Genomic DNA, 17,154 nt, shown 5'->3' with positions numbered 1-17,154 from the left:
AGGGGGTGGTAAATTAAAATGGGACACCATGTATAATATATATATATATATATTCATTTGTTAGTATGCATGTATATAAATTAATGGATCTTTTTATTTTAATTGATAGGACTACAAACCAAGACAATGAAGCGAAAAAAGCAAAGCCCAAGCACAAGGAAGCGATGCTTCTGGAACAAGAGTTGAAGAAAGCGATGCTTTCAATACAACTAACGTCACTGAGCGCATTTTAAGAAAGAAGACTAGCAAGGAAAATCGTGCCCTAAAATCAGCCTTATTGGTAGAGAATGAAAAGAATGGTACGACGAGGTCGCTGACAGAATTGAGCAAAATGACAACAATGGTCAAAAAACTGATCAATTTGAGGATAACGAGAATGATCACCTGGATAAGGAAAATGTAATTTTCACAGAAAAAGCGGACACTCTTAGCATCTCTCTGCCATAAGGTAAAATGCCCAGCACGTGGGCAGATTTTACGAACCTTTCAGAAATTCGTTAATCGTGTATATATAAATAGAACTATGAAAAAATCTTTGGTACCAGCGCGAAGCTTAGATAATTTCCTATCGATACACACCAAAAATTGTTTTACATAAACTTATTTTTATTTAAAAAGTCGGGTTTAATTCATGCTAAAATACCGTGGTGGTTAGCTGTTTGCAATTACTGTAGTACGCAGATTTATATGTATGTACTTTCGGGTTGACAATTGATTTAATAATAATTGCTTAGCGATTCATAAAAGTAATGCCTAAGGGATTGTAAATTATGCAAAATGATTTAATTTAATTTTATTATTCATTTAAAAAAACTATGCACTTCGTCTCATTTAAGAGATAAAGTTCCACTGTTGAGTTCGGTTAGGTTGTCTCCTAAGGGTAACACCCCGTTTGTAGATTTGTTAGTTAAGTTGCACAATGATACGCAACTTTTTTTTGAGATTATATACCATTACATAACTTTATATCGATTATAATTTATCAATATTATTACAACAATGTACTTTTAAAAACCAAGTGAAAATAAAGCGAAACATGTGTCCATGTACTTTCGTATATGAGCTAACTATGAGTATATGACTACTCCGATTATGCGAGGTAAACTTAGACAGCTAATTTTGGCTTAAATATTTTTTTTAAACAATATTTAAATAGGAAAGTTGTTCTACAGTACAAGAGCTAAAAAATAAAAGTATTACGTACGTAATACTTACTTCAGATAATTTGTTATTCTCATTAAACAGTTTTCAAAAATGTAAAGCTAGTCGATGAAATTTACTGTTCTTATGGGGGCTAAGATAAAATTTCAACTTATTTATTTATGTTAAATTATGTACAAAATTATAAGAAATCTAAGCATGTTATTAAAAATAGTATTAGCAATAATAATCCATTTTGTTTTTTGACGTTATATTGTTTAATTTATCGTTATAATTCATTTTTGAGTGTCCAAGCATAGGTCTGAATTTCATTTTTGTTAGAGTACTGAGCGTTTTACCTTATATACTTTTTTGGATCCAATTTTCTAATAGTCGATTTAATTTTAATATTCGTATCCGAAAAAACCTAGCAGACATAAAAATAATATAACTGGAGTATAGAAGGGTTCTAACAAATTTATGCAACACTCTGAGGAACTCCAAGAAGTATATAAAAAAAAAAAACAAATCATAGTTAATAAAATAGTAAAAAAGTATTATAGTTTAATAAAATACAGAGCATGACAAATTTTCTTACCTATGCTGGGCCCGCGTGAAACATACATTTTCGTTGATAGCAGCCGAACGCTTTTTACGATCTCGTTAAAAAACTAAAGTAAGGTTAAGGACGATATTACAAATCTTTTGAAACCTCGTGAGCAATAATTTGACGTTTAGATTCTAAGTTATTGTAATCTAAAGTAGACTGTCGTCAGGCGCGCGCCCGCACACACACTAGTGCTCACGGGGTGTACGTGTGAGTGTCTCCCTCACCGACTCGGCGAGCTGAAGTTTTGGCAGGATTTGTTGGTGGTTAACCTTCTTAATAAAAAATGTTCGTTGCCACCGTCGTTTCAGAAATTAGCTCCCCCTGAATTTTTGTTATTGGATTAAAATTCTGTCACTTTTTACATTATTTTTAATCTAACTTTTCTTGTTGAGTTAATAATTGACGATTTTTACGTAATTTTATCATTTCTATCTCCTTCTCATTCTAAGTTATCATTAACTATTTTTATCTCATATCATTTATTTTAGCTCCCCCTTATTAAGGCTCCTCCTCATTTTGGCTTGCCCTCATTATAACTTCCCCTTATTTGATAGCCACATGATATGTATTTCCCTTCTTTCGCTTCGCTCACCAATATCATTTTCGGAGGTAATATCCCTGATAGAAACGTTTACCATTTATTTGCTATTACTTGGAAAAATTAGGAAAGCTTTCCTATTCGTTCAAGAATCGATTTACCAATAAGACCCCGTATTTCGTCACAGATTTCAATATTCATTGCTTAACGAATATGGGGAATTTCAAAGTATACTTTTGAGGTTACGTTTTCTTAATAATCTTGATTAAAGTCGTTTATTACACTTTTATGGTATCTAGGTGCGCAGGAACGGTGATGATGAAGTTTAGCTAGTTCATTACGTAGTTTTTCGTAAGTAGATGTTAATATCGACCATGGATAGTGCCTAGGCGTGTACGGTCACCGATTATAAAGTCCAGGTTGTGCGTTCCGTAGCTTTTGATGTCTGAGTGTGAAAAGTAGTTGTAGATATCAAACAACTACCTAGCGCACAATCTGGATCCTGCCATCAGTGCCCTATGCACCCAGAAACCATTCGTAAACGATGTAACATCCATGAACAAAAGCTACGGAGTGGAGTACCTGAACTTCGTCATCGGCAAATATATACACCTAAAAACTATTTCGAACCGATATTTAGATTTACGCACAAAAAACTGCGCGAAGTAAACTTTCCAGACATCGTCATTGGCGACTCTGTAACCTGGACATCTTCCGCAGTCGATATTCGCATATAAACATCCTATAGTGCTGACATAACCTAGAACCGGGATGTAAATATAACATTAATATCGAATTCGCTAAGCGTTGCTCTTTTGTTGGCTAAACTTTCTTCAAGCATATTGATAATCCGCGCAAATGCGACAAATGTGGCTAGTACTACCATCCTAAGTGTACGCCTATTCAGGCAATTAAGGAAGGTGGCAAGACTATACAAGTCTGCAAGAACTGCTTGGTAGCTGCTAATAAAACTCCACGCAGCACCCCTACCTCTTCTCCATCTTTACGAAGCAGCAGCCCTCTGCCACAACAACAAACACGCTACAGGAAACCGGTTTCTTCACCACCATCTGCACCACCATCGCGCTCTTCTAGTCCATCACGTAAAGAAGATCCTGTGCTCAACAAAATACTGGACAAGCTAAATAAACTTGACAACATAGAGAAGCAGCAGAACGCAATGAAGAACCAGCTTTCTGAGAGCAAGAGTTTTCTGGAGAAGAGAATGACAGCCATTGAGAAGTCCTTGGAGCCGCTGAAGGAGATACCGGCGCTGATTAACCGTGTAACGGTGGTGGAAGGGGATGTGGCTGCTTTGAGGGCTGAGCAGGAGGAGATTAAAGCTAAGCTTGAATAACTACTGGCGAGTGGCGCTGGCTCTTCTTCGTCTCCATCGAATGCTCCGGCGCTGTACACTGAGACCATCCGCTCATGCACTCGCTTATCTCTGCTAAAATCAAGATTCGGAAGCTACATACTTCCACAAAACTGTAAGGGAAGCTGCAAGAGAGCACGGCTGCACCACGTTTGTGAGGGATGGTCGAATATACATCAAGCTAAAGAAGGAGGATCGTGCTGTGAAGATTGCATCGGATGAAGATCTGAAGAATTTTTTAGGCTCGATCACAGCCAACTGAAGTACAAGCCCCTCATTCCACGTAGATCACCATCATCTGAATCGTCCACCACATCTTCAATCACTCCTAAGGTAACTTTGTCTGAGGGTCTAAGAGTCTGCCATTTCAATGCGAACTCTCTTACGGGTGACATTGAGATGGTCAGGCTCTTCTTGTCCACTCGTCCCCTCTTTCACGTGATAGCTGTGACGGAAACCTGGCTTGACGAGAAGATAACTTCTATCCCTTCACTGGAAAACTATAGACGCTCTACAGACGTGACAGAAACAGGAACGGGGGAGGTGTGGCCATCTATATCCATCACTCACTGACTGCAAACGTATTATCATCCTCTGATGGAGCTTGGTCGGGCAAGCCAGGCAAACCGGAGTACCTTTTCTGTGAGGTCTCCGCGAAGGGAGTTTCACCCATCTTTGTGGGAGTCGTATATCGTCCACCACATGCCCCTTTTATTCAGGATAATAACTTCATTGAACAGCTGACTACTTTTATGCACAACTATTTCACAAAGGTCATTATGTGTGATTTTAACGCTGACCAACTCTCCTCATCCGAAGATGCCAAGTTCATCAGGGCCTATATTGAGGAAAACTCCTTGTTGTCGGTCCCTTATGGTGCCACGCACCATAAACAGGACTCCGACACCTGGCTTGACCTCTGCTTAATTGATGAGCATTACGGACTGTTACTCCAAGACGTAAACGTCACCCGTGGTTTACCACGGCTCTTCGTAACCTCTTGACTGAACGGGACAGACTTTACAGAAGGTTTCGCAGAACTCGTCTACCTTGTGATCGATATTTTTATAGAGTAGCAAGGGACGACGCTCACAGACAAGTTGAGGAGGCCAGGCTGAATTATTATTATTCACGCCTGTCAACCCTAACTGATGTCGCTGAGATCTGGAGAGAGCTTGAGAACCTTTGAGAACCTTTGAATCACCACCTCTAAAGCACCATCACCTTCTCGTTTCTCGACAGATGACCTGAACAAACACTTTAGTTCCATCTCCAGTGATCCACTGGCTCCTGCAGTTGAGGTTTTTCTGCGTACCCTCGAGAGTCTAGACTTCCCTGAGCATTTCAACTTTAGTGAGATAACCGAATCGGACGTTTTGGCTGCTGTGTCGCATTTCCACACCCAGGCCAGAGGCAACGATGGCATCCCACAGGTTGTAATTTCAAAGGCACTGTCCGTACTCGCTCCTTTACTATGTCAGATTTTCAACCTGTCCTTGAGCGAGTCACGCTTCCCCTCTGCCTGGAAGATGTCGCTGTTGCGAGCACTGAACAAGGTCAGTTCACCAACAGCCCTGACTGACTACCGTCCAATTTCTCTCCTCTGTTTTTTATCTAAGGCGCTGGTGCACAGGCAAGTCTCGGAATATCTTGAATCAAGACTATTGACTCATTGACAACCTACACCGGTCACAGCACACAGTCTGGCTTAATTAAGCTGACTGATGATGTCAGGCTTGGCATAAACAAAAAGAAAGTCACGCTTCTGTTTCTATTTGATTTCAGCAAGGCGTTTGATACGGTGTGTCACGTCAGGCTCCTGAAAAAGCTATCCTCTTTCGGCTTCTCCAAGCAGGTCATCCGCGGGCTTGCATCTTACCTTACGGGAAGAAAGCAGGCCGTTATTGGTGACAACGACGAGCTCTCCACCTTTCGTCCCCTGAACACCGGTGTCCCGCAGGGATCGGTTCTAGGTCCCCTATTGTTCGCGTTGTACATCAATGACATTGGCTTTTGCTTGGATTCAGATGTGTCCCATCTAATCTATGCGGATGACTAGCAAATATACAGCCAATGCCACCTTGAGGAACTCGATTCTTGTTCTGACAAGATGAGAGCTAATGCCGAAAGGATAATGGGCTGGGCTGCACAAAATCACCTTAAACTTAATGTCCTGAAAACTAAGGCAATCGTCCTGGGCTCCCCCTACTATATTAATGCTTTAACAATTGTTGCAATGGCTTACAACTGCCGGACGTAGAAAGTACTTTGCAGCCTATTTTCTACGAAAACTGTTTAACACAGCTGTGCCTTCTTACATCTTGGCCTTTTTTGACTTTCACGTCGCGTACAGGCCTGTGAGGGGGAAGGACGCCTCTGGACATCCCGACTTTCAAGACGGAGACGTTGAAAGGTTCATTCCATATAAGCGCCTCATACCTCTGGAACTCGCTACCATCACGCCTTCGCAACACTAAATCCATGTCACACTTCAAACAATTAGCTAAAGAATATTTTTATACACTTGAAAACTCATAATCATCTCACAAACACTTACACTCCTCCACTCTATATATATATCATTCCACATTCATTCTATATATATATCATCTCTCACACACACACAAATTATAACTTGTTTTACTTTATACTGTTATTTTGAATTGTACAACACAATGTACAGAAATAAAACTTATTTAATCTAATCTAATTCTCTCTCTCCTCGCTCCTTGGTGTTAAGCTCAACACGCTCTCATTTTCGCTCTGCACATAATACACGGTATTAATATTTTTTTTTACTCTGTCGAGTGATTTTTACAGCGAAAAGGTCTTCCTAACGGCTCCAAGACGTCTGCTAAAAAACTGCGTTTTTTTTTGCAATTTTTAAGAGCCGAGAAGGATTTCTGCAAAAATCAGAGCAACATAACCTTAAATCATCTAGTGACGAGTTGTTCTACAAGACTCAGACTTAGTCATCCACATCAAACCTGCAAAACGTAAACCGAATTCAACTTAGTGACTCAAATTAGTGCAAAACTGCAGTGTCGTGAGTGAGAGTGAAATCGTGCTGTTCGGGTTATGTAAGAGCGGGAGGGGGAATTTTGAATTTCGCGCCGTAGCGCTGCGAGCGCTGCAGCGAGAGCGTTCGAGCGCATGCGCGCGCTGATGTGGGCCTCTCCCGTTTGCGCGGGCTCCGGCGCGCGGGAGTACGTGCAGTTCAGTTTTGACATCTCCTCTCGAGTAGTCAGTCGATATTGCGCTTTTGTACTTGCGATTGCGAAAGCCTCTTTATAAATTGCGTGCGTATAGAGTCGTCATCATCGTCCTTTTCAGGACGATCGACACTCTTTATTATATTACCGTGCGTTGCGTAGTGTGTGTGCATTTTGCGTGCGGTGTGCGGATTGTGTGAGTTTTTCGAGTATTGGGACTTCGGCCACGTGCGAGCTTCCTCGCCGTGTCGTTTTTCTCCCGCGAAATTCATTGTGTTTTGCGTTGATTTATTCACCCAAACTTCCCTCACTCATTCCACCATTTTAATTTTATATATATATATATATATATATATATATATATATATATATATATATATATATATAATTTGAACTCATTAGCTTTTGTTCACGTGCAGTGTCTCTAATCGACGGGAGTGGCTGAAGCTATATCTCCATCCCTCTCTATCTGTACAATTTTGTCAGTTGTCGTCGTTGCCAAGCCGGAATTTTTTATTTTTGACACCAGAGTGCAGCACATTCCGAGGTAGCGAACCTCAGTATCGCAGCTCTACCGCCAGGTGGCCCCGATACGGCGTACGCAAACACGTACTCAAAAGAGCGACCTAAAGGCTCTTATACTGACACCTCTCTGGCCACTGTACACTAACTCTCACGCCTTGTGTCGCATCACTCCAGTGCTTAGTACATGTTAGCTGAGTACAGACCTACACTGTACTATACCCCCTACAGGGCAGCAAATTAAGGAGTATCTCTACTCCGTGCACTGGATCAATAAAGGTGGTTTTCCCCCGGCCCTTCTTTCCACTGACTCGTCTTTTCTTCGCTCATTTTACCATAATAAACGTCGGTGCTTTTATGTCAACTCAAGAAGAAGAAGTGGAGGAGACACTTCAGGAGACACCTCAAGATCAGCTAATGGCAACAGCTCCTCTCAATCTGCACCAGCAACTCGGAATTCAAGTCCACTGCCACCGTCATTAAACACAAATGACACACTCACGCAGGTCCTGACCAAACTAAACAAACTTGAGACTACGCAAACAATCATGAAGAAGGTGGAGAGTCAGCGATCGAAACCTCGCTTACTCCGCTCAAGGATTTGCCTGCATTGGTCACGCGAATCGAACTAGTGGACAACTCATTGACCGCTAGCGTAATATCATCATCTGACGGCGTCTGATTGGGCAAGCCGAGTAAACCAGAGTATCTCCTCTGTGAGGTCTCTGCAAAGGGAATGTCTCCCATTTTCGTGGGTGTTGTGTATCGTCCTCCATACGTATCCAAAGGAGCGATTTCATCGAACAGCTATCTACGCACATGCACCCCTACTGAAAAAGATTCAGTGAAAATCAGACGATTTCCAGGTGATTTTCAAGAAAAAAGCGTGCCAATTTCGTATTTGATTAGCAGAGGATTTTCAGGTGAAAAGCATGTGACCTCTGATTTTAAAAACCCAATTTTTTTTCGCATTTGATTAGCAGATGATTTTTAGATAAAAATCATGTAACCTTTTATTACTTTTTAAACACTATTATAATTTTTATTATAATGGTTATAATGATAGATTGTTCGCGTTTGCTATTTCGAAATACTTATTCAAAATGACTGTTGATATTTATATTATTATTTATATATTTTTAAAATTGTAAATTGCTGATTTTAATAACTTTTAAATAAGTGTACAATAATAATACTTTTAATATCCGTAGTATCTATAACGGTAGGATTCTCTTCAATTTCGTTGACTATTTGTAAAATACTATAATGTTTACTTAGATATTTTCGTGTTTGGACAATATTACAAATTGTTAATTTTTTCTGATTCTCTCTATCTACTACAAATTTATCTATTCGGGCAAATCTGTTAACGTTTAGTAAAATGAATGAATTATTTGTCCTTATTTTTGATTTACGAAATATCTCATATAAACATCCATCCTTTACGATTTTTAAATATAATTTGGCATTTATTGATACATTCAGACTTGCCAATAAGGAATCATTTACACTGTCGCCTCTTCTAAAATAACCTATATCAGAAAGTTTGAAATAATTATGTACATTTGAACTGAGAATATCTTCGTAGTATATCTTGACTAAAACACTTACATGTGGATATGAGCGTTCTTGTAGAACTGTTACGGCATGATTAATGTTAATATACCTAATTATCTGAGAGGTAACACCATTTGAGCACCTAATAGCTTTTAACAAATTGTGATTTCCTGACTCGAAAGAGAAAGTTGAATGACACCATAGTGGTCCCCAATTTAAGGGGGCACACCACCTTTGAAATTAAAATAAAAATTTTTCATTAAAAATTTATAAATGCTTATATAAATAAACTAAAATAGTAATTCATTAATCATTAGGAACAATGGCCATATCGAATGTGATGAACTTTTGAATTTTCATGCTTTATCTGTATTAAATACTGCACTATTATAATTTTATCTATAGATACAGTTATATTAGTGCTTGTATCTATAGATACAATTATATTGGTGCTTGTATCTATAAATAGAATTATATTAGTGCAGTATTTAATGCAGATGGTAAGTAAACATTATAGTATTTTACAAATAGTCAACGAAATTAAAGAGAATCCTATCGTTATATACAGGGTGGGCCATTTTAATCAAACCAGTCTAATAACTCCTAAATTAAGCCATGAACAGAAAAATTGTTCAGATGAAAGTTGTCCAGGATCAAGGGGGACATCTTTTTGTGCAATTAGTTTTGACCTTAAACTCAAATTTCAAGGTCATTTGAAGGTCAAATTTTTTTTAAAATAGGAACCCCTATTTTTGATAGCAGATTCGGAAAGAACAGGAAATTTTACGCCCGAAACGGTATTTCAAAATTTTTTTCATGACCTTCACAAGGTCATTTCTAGGTCAAATGTTAAGAAATACTGTAATTGCTATTTAATCGCATTTTCTGATAGAATAATCGTAGTTAATGTACTTTTATGATGAATATTCAAACCCAATGTGACAATGACCATGAAAATATTTACCTTGAAAACAAAATAATTCCCTAATTTCAGCGCTACCCAGGAACAACGACGTGGACGTATTAGGATTATGTTCCCTTTGGGGTGTTTTTTTAACGTGAGTCCCCTTGCCTCTCACTGGAGTGCTTGTTTACTGTGAGTCCCCTTGCCTCTCACTAGGATGCTTGTTTAACATTCGTTAACAAATTTTTAGTGGTCAAAAGTAAATTTTGAAGTAAACATGATAATTTTAAATATCTGAGTTCTTAATGGGAGTGGGAAATGGAACGTTAAAAATCAATGTTGTCAATTCATTCACGGTCGAAGCAGAGTCAAGTAAAAGTTTAACATTTCAAAAGCGTAAAAAATGGTTAAACAATAAAGGTAGGATGTTAAAAAATACATTATTTAAGATAAAATATTAAACATCATTTTGCTTTTGTAATATTAAAAAAATTTTTAATAATTGTATTTGCCAAAGTGCATCATTTCCAGTTTAGATGTTTTTTTTTAAGTTGAATTTCTTTAATCTAATATAAATTGTAACGATTGTTCTCACGCTGTCTTCAATAAAAATCACAATGTCTTAACGTAAGAAAATAAGAAGTTACAAATTTGATTTAAAAATTATACAGTTTGAAAATTTCTCCTTTTTTTGTTGTCACTTTCTTATTTTGGTTTAGTTTCAATTTCAATAAAGAGTGAATGTAAATAAAATAGTTTTTCTTATTATAAACAAAATTTTCAACATGGGCGATTATCAATCCAATAAAATTGTTGATATGATAATGATCTTAGGCGAAACCCAAAACAATGCCAGAGCCGCGGTGCGACTCTACGCTGAACGCTTTCCTCTAAGAAGGCTTCCTACTCACGACACATTACTCAGATTACTTCGAAGAGCTCGTGATAGACATCTTCGTCGTTAACGCAGACACCACGAATACAACGAAAATGATCCTAATGTTATAGCCGCCTTAGCAGCTGTTCATCTCAATCCACAAATTAGTAGTCGACAAATTGAAACAGAAATCGGTATACCACGAAGAACAGCATTGAGAATTCTCAATAATCTCCACTATCACGATTACCACATAAGATTAGTTCATGAGCTGAGGCCACGCCATTTTCTAATGCGTATTAACTTTTGCCAGTGGGCTTTAGGAGTTTTACAAAATGATCCAGATTTTTTCAGATTTGTTATGTTCTCTGACGAGGCTATATTTCGCAGTGATGGTCAATTAAATAGGCACAATAGTCACTACTGGTCACCTGTAAATCCCCACTGGTACAGGGCTATTGACCATCAAAACCGATGGAGTTTAATGGTGTGGTGTGGGATCATTAATGGTTACCTGATTGGGCCATATTTTTTCGGTCAAAATGTTAACCAGAATAGCTATTTGGCATTGCTCAGAGATCGACTGCCAGAGCTTTTAGAGGATGTTGAGTTTCAGACGTTTCGGACGTAAAATTTCCTGTTCCTTCCGAATCTGCTATCAAAAATAGGGGGTTCCTATTAAAAAAAAAAATTGACCTTCAAATAACCTTGAAATTTGAGTTTAAGGTCAAAACTAATTGCACAAAAAGATGTCCCCCTTGATCCTGGACAACTTTCATCTGAACAATTTTTCTGTTCATGGCTTAATTTAGGAGTTATTAGACTGGTTTGATTAAAATGGCCCACTCTGTATAATACGGATATTAAAAGTATTTGTATTTTCATGAAAGTTCTTCGAAATATGTACATCTTGCTATTATCAAATATGTTATTGTTACATTACTAATATTAAACCAGCATTGTATATAGATGAAATATATTTTGTAATAAAAAACATACAAATTTACCAAATACTTATTTAGTACTCCTAACCACAAATAAACTTCCTCATACTGTTTTTATCTCTCCATCAATTAAAATTTTTATTATTATTGTACACTTATTTAAAAGTTATTAAAATCAGCAATTTACAATTTTAAAAATATATAAATAATAATATAAATAATATTCAAAAAGATTCTATTATTCTTTGCGAACGATAAAATTTATCACTAAATATCAACAGTCATTTTGAATAATTATTTCGAAATAGCAAACGCGAACAATCTAGCATTATAACCATTATAAAAAATAATAATAATAATAATAATAATGTTTAAAAAGTTTATTCAATTATAGCAAATATAAATCCAAAACATAATATTTAAAAGTAATAAAAAGTTACATGATTTTCATCTAAAAATCAAATGCGAAAAAAATTGGGTTCTTTAAAATCCGAGATCACTTGCTTTTTACCTGAAAATCATCTGCTAATCAAATACGAAATTGGCACGCTTTTCTCTTGAAAATCACCTAGAGATCATCTGATTTTTACTGAAGTTATTTCAGTAGGGAAAACTACTCCACGAAGGTCATCATGGGAGATGATGAGAAATGATCGAGGAAAACTCTCTTCTGTCGCTCTCTTATGGCGCTACGCACCATAAACAGGACTCTGATATACCTTGCTTGACCTCTGTCTAATAGATGAGCAGGATCGCCTGCTATCGCACTGGAAGACAGATACCCCCTTGATCAACGGACATGACCTTATCACGGCCACTCTCGACGTACAGATTCCATGCAACGCGCTCAAAACATACTCCTGCAAAAATTACAAATAGATCTGTACTGAGAAACTAAGGGACTTTCTCAGCACATGTAACTGGTCATCTCTCGCCACCTCATCACTTGACGATTGCATTGCCATTCTGAACGCCAATCTTACGAGCGCCATCAATCATCTCGCTCTATTACGTACTGTGACCCCAGGACCGGAACGTCACCTGTTGTTTACCACGATTCTTCGTGACCTAGTGACTTAACGAAACAGGCTATACAGGCGGTATCGCAGAACTTGTCTACCCTGAAATCTATATTTTTATAGACTTGCGGAAGCTAGGCTGAATTATTGTCATTCATGCCTGTCAACCCTGACCGATGTCGGTGAGATATGGAGAGAGATAGAGAATCTCGGAATTACCACCAAAAGAGAAAACATCCCTTTTTGCTTCTCCTTGAAGGATTTAAACATCCATTTCAGCGGAATTTCAAACGAACCGCATGCTTCTCCTGTTGATAATTTTCTGCAGACCCTTGAAAGTCTCGAAAATCCCGAACATTTCAAATTTAGGGAGATAAGGGGGCAGCGACGGCATCCCACAGGTTGTCATCTCCAAGGCATTGCCGGTACTTGATCCCTTACTTTGTCGCATATTCAACCTGTCTTTGTGCGAGTCACGCTTCCCCTTAGCCTGGAAAAAGTCACTTGTGCGTGCACTTAACAAGGTCAGCTAACCAACATCTTTGACTGACTATCGTCCGATCCGATTGTTTCTTGTCGAAGGTGCTGGAGTGGCTGATGCACAGACAGTTCTCTGGATATCTCGAGTCAAGACTTCTACTCGATGACCTGCAGGCTGGTTTTCGCACCGGCCACAGCACTCAGTCCGGCTTAATTAAGTTAACTGATAATGTCAGGCTTGGCATTAACCAAAAGATGGTTAATCTACTTCTTCTCTTCGACTTTAGCAAAGCGTTTAACACAGTGTATCACGCCAAGCTCCTTAGAAAGCTATCTTCCATCAGATTTTCTAACCAAGTTATCCGCTAGCTTACCTCTTACCTCACGGGAAGAGAACAGGCCGTTATTGGCGATAACGACGAAAAATCCACCTTCCATCTTCTTAACACCAGAGTGCCACAAGGATCTGCTCTGGGACCTCTACTGTTCGCGATATACGTCAATGACATCAGCTTTTGCTTAGATTCCGGTGTATCTCATCTGATCTATGCGGGTGACTTGCAAATTTACAGTCAATGCCACCTTGAGGAGCTCGATTCTTGTTCCGCGAAGATGAGTGCTAATGCCGATAGGATGAGCTGGGCTGCAATAACTAACTTAAACTCAATGTCCTTCAAACCAAGGCAATCGTCCTGGACTCTCCTTACTACATTAACAGCTTATCATCTGAGGCTAACACCTACATCAACATAGGGAAGCCCAGGTCGATTACGAGTCATCAGTGCGCAGTCTGGGCATGGCGCTAGATTCCAAACTAAGGTGGAAAGAGCACATTACACTTTTATGTAAGCATGCTTATACTCTTATGTAAAGGTTATTTTTCTTCAAGAAGAGCACCAATCTCGGGCTGCGCAAGCATCTGGTACAGGCCCTTCTATTTCCTATCATTGATTACTACTTATTATTTTACTGTGACTTGACACAAGAGCTTGACATAAAACTCCAGAGACTCGTGAACACGGGAATTCGTTACATCTATGGTGTTAGAAGGGATGAGCACATCACCCCTTTCAGGCGCGAGTTGCATTGGCTTATCACCGCCGGACGTAGGAAGTACTTCATGGCCTGTTTCTTAAGAAAACTTTTTAACACAGCAGTACCATCTTATATCATTGCCTACTTTGACTTCCACATTGCACTATGTCCTACGAGGGGTGAGGTGACACCCATGTATATTCCAACCTTCGCGACAGAGGTGCTAAGGAACTCATTCTATATTAGCGCCGCATACCTCCGGAACACATTACCTTCACGCATACGCAATACTACTTCAATTTCACTCTTTAAACAAAAAGCCAAGTAATACTTTTACAACCTCGAAAACATGTAGTCTTTTCTTATCAATTTTATATAATCACACGCCTCATACCGCAATCCATCCTTCATCCACCGTATCATACACTATAACAAATTTTACAAAATGTATTCCGAACGGCAGGAGGGGAAGCAGGGGCAACTCTCTTTCTCTCTCTCACTCTCCCCTCCACCGCGCTCTCTTCGCCGCTCAAAGCGTACGCACTGCGCGCATCTCTCCCTTCACCGCGCTGTTGTATACACTCAAGTAGGATCACGGCAGCTTGGTACAAATGACCATGAAATACCACTGATTTTAGCAGGATATTTTAATGTTAACTTTGCTGACGAAAGTGCACAACCATTAATTACATTCCTCAAAGATAAATTTTAATTAGACATGAATAATGATGCGCAACAATCAACTACTAAGTATGGCACAACATTAGATGCAGTATTTTCAAGATTTTTATATAAAATCGATTCTAAAACATTTATATCATACTTTAGTTACCATAAACCAATTGTTTCTTTTATTGAATTAAAAAATGAAGATACCTGTGATTCTACCATAGATAAATAAAGTTTGTAAGAAATAAAATAATGTATGAATAACGATAAACCTATTTTTATTATTTCACCTATATAAAAAAAATGAAGTCTACAACACACCTAATTCAGTATTCACTTCTATCGGCTGTCCCCGAGACAGCCACATTTTTTTACATTTATTTTGAGCTGGATTTTTAGCTGATCAATTCACCTGGATCTTGCCATAATCCATCTAAATTGCCGCTTGGCTCAAATTTTTTGAAGTGAATACTTCTATAGGGTCGCCGGGTACACATTTTACTGGGGAGTGAATCGTCGAGCGGCAACCGTCACGGCGGCGCGACAGACCGATCGTCACAAAAGCAGCGGCAGCTCTCTCCCTCCACCACGCACTCTTCTCCGCGCATGTTAGCATGCTTGCACAGCTCAGCGCTTCCCTTACATATCAGCCTCACTTATTTACACACGCTGCAAGCGGCTATCGGGTTTTCTCGGATTTCGGACGCGCTAATATAGCGGTACCTTTTAATGGCGCTTTAATTTTTTCGCGTCAACTAGACGACGTGACTTTTTTAATATGCACAAATCGTTTGCAGGTAAACATTATTGACTTATCGCGGTAAACTTTATCACTGTATGATACACCCTGGCGTAAACCTCGATTTACCGCATGCTCGTACAAAAATGCACTCTCTAAATCTCGGATTACGCACGTTATGTCATAAAATATCGTACGATACTATTATTCTAATTATATTTTCTTTATTCGTATTATATTTTGCCTATCCTAAATTTACTAGTTGATCAATGATTACTTCACCTAAGATATTTTAACTCTCTGTCAAAGTTGCGATTAAATTGGAAAAATAAGAAAATAGCGCCGATTTACGCATTAAAATTGCTAAATCAAAAAATCATAAAAATTTATCAAAAAAGTCACAATTAAATGTATCCTTGTGGATTAGTACTTTGCACTCAACGAAGACGCATTTGAATTTGTATCGAAGACTAATTCATTTCAGTTTTGCCGCGAAGACTATTGTATATATATTTTGAACTCTTGCGTCGAAGACTATAAAGTACATTTGCAGTCCCGCTGCGAAGACTAGTACATTTCTTACTTCGTATACGTTTGATTCTCTGGCAACGAAACTATTCAAAATTTTCCAAAATTCCAAACCATCTACTTAAGTATTCACTTCTATCGGCTGTCCCCGAGACAGCCACATTTTTTCCATTTATGCCTACTGTGCGCCGTCCCGACGCAGTATGGTTCACCAATTAGCTGCTGACAACAGAAGTCACAAATGTGACCGTGAAACTAGTTCCGGGAGAACGCGTGAGTCGCCGGGAGGCAGGAGTGATGCGAGGTTAGTCTGCGGCACTGCTCGGGGCAAGCGGCGTGGCGTGAGAGAAAGCATTAGGCGGATAGGAGAGATTAAGTAGTCTTTATTGCTGTACATTACATTGTAAATAATAGTATATTGTGTACCAAGGGCGTAAAGTGGGCTTCTTTAGGCCGAGTGTGGATTTTGCAGTACGAGTCAAGGAGAGTTAGCCCGAGCCGAAGTCGAGGGCGTTTACGAGCCGCAGACGAGTACTGTAAAATCCACGAGGCCAAAAAGCCCACTTAGCCCTTGGTGCACACCATATTTTATGTAACGCGCGGACGTATTTTCGCGTTTTTTCGTACGTGTTAAGAGGGACTGATGTGACTATTTTTTGACACGGCAACCGTGCTCTTGTCTTGTTCAAACATTATATAAAAGTAAAATTCATTTTTGTTTTTTTTTGTAAATAAATAATTGATTTTAACAGTACCGAATTTATAATGAGAAAATTGGAAAAAAATGAAATAAAGTATTATGTAAAGGGTTTTAATGAAAAAAATAAGAAATTTCGACAATGTTAATTTATATTTAGTTATAAATTATATATTGTTCAAGAACATAACAGTTTGTACATTTTTTATTTAATAATAAATAATGAAAATTTATCAAAATCAACTTTTTTTTTTAAATTACAAAAAAAAAATTTTGCGGGCAATAAAGGCCATTATTGACCGCTGTTT

At 38.4% G+C, this 17,154-nt stretch overlaps 1 protein-coding gene across 18 annotated transcripts in view; it reads left to right on the top strand.

Annotated features, from left to right (window-relative positions):
- LOC100113848 (ADP-ribosylation factor-like protein 6) overlaps positions 1-17,154 on the top strand; it is a 246,997-nt gene that overhangs the window by 113,373 nt on the left and 116,470 nt on the right. For 2 of the 18 annotated variants that reach the window (XR_004345240.1, XR_004227045.2), the window contains exon 5: positions 110-448. The exons of the other annotated variants lie outside the window; for them this stretch is intronic. The gene's annotated coding sequence lies outside the window, so the exon portion shown is untranslated. The remainder of the gene's footprint in view (positions 1-109; positions 449-17,154) is intronic. 18 annotated transcript variants of the gene reach the window in all.

The sequence above is a fragment of the Nasonia vitripennis genome, assembly GCF_009193385.2.
Source record: "Nasonia vitripennis strain AsymCx chromosome 3 unlocalized genomic scaffold, Nvit_psr_1.1 chr3_random0005, whole genome shotgun sequence".
Classification (NCBI taxonomy): Eukaryota; Metazoa; Arthropoda; class Insecta; order Hymenoptera; family Pteromalidae; genus Nasonia; species Nasonia vitripennis.
The sequence above is the reverse complement of the archived record's forward strand: the minus strand, read 5'-3'. Positions and strand labels throughout refer to the sequence as shown.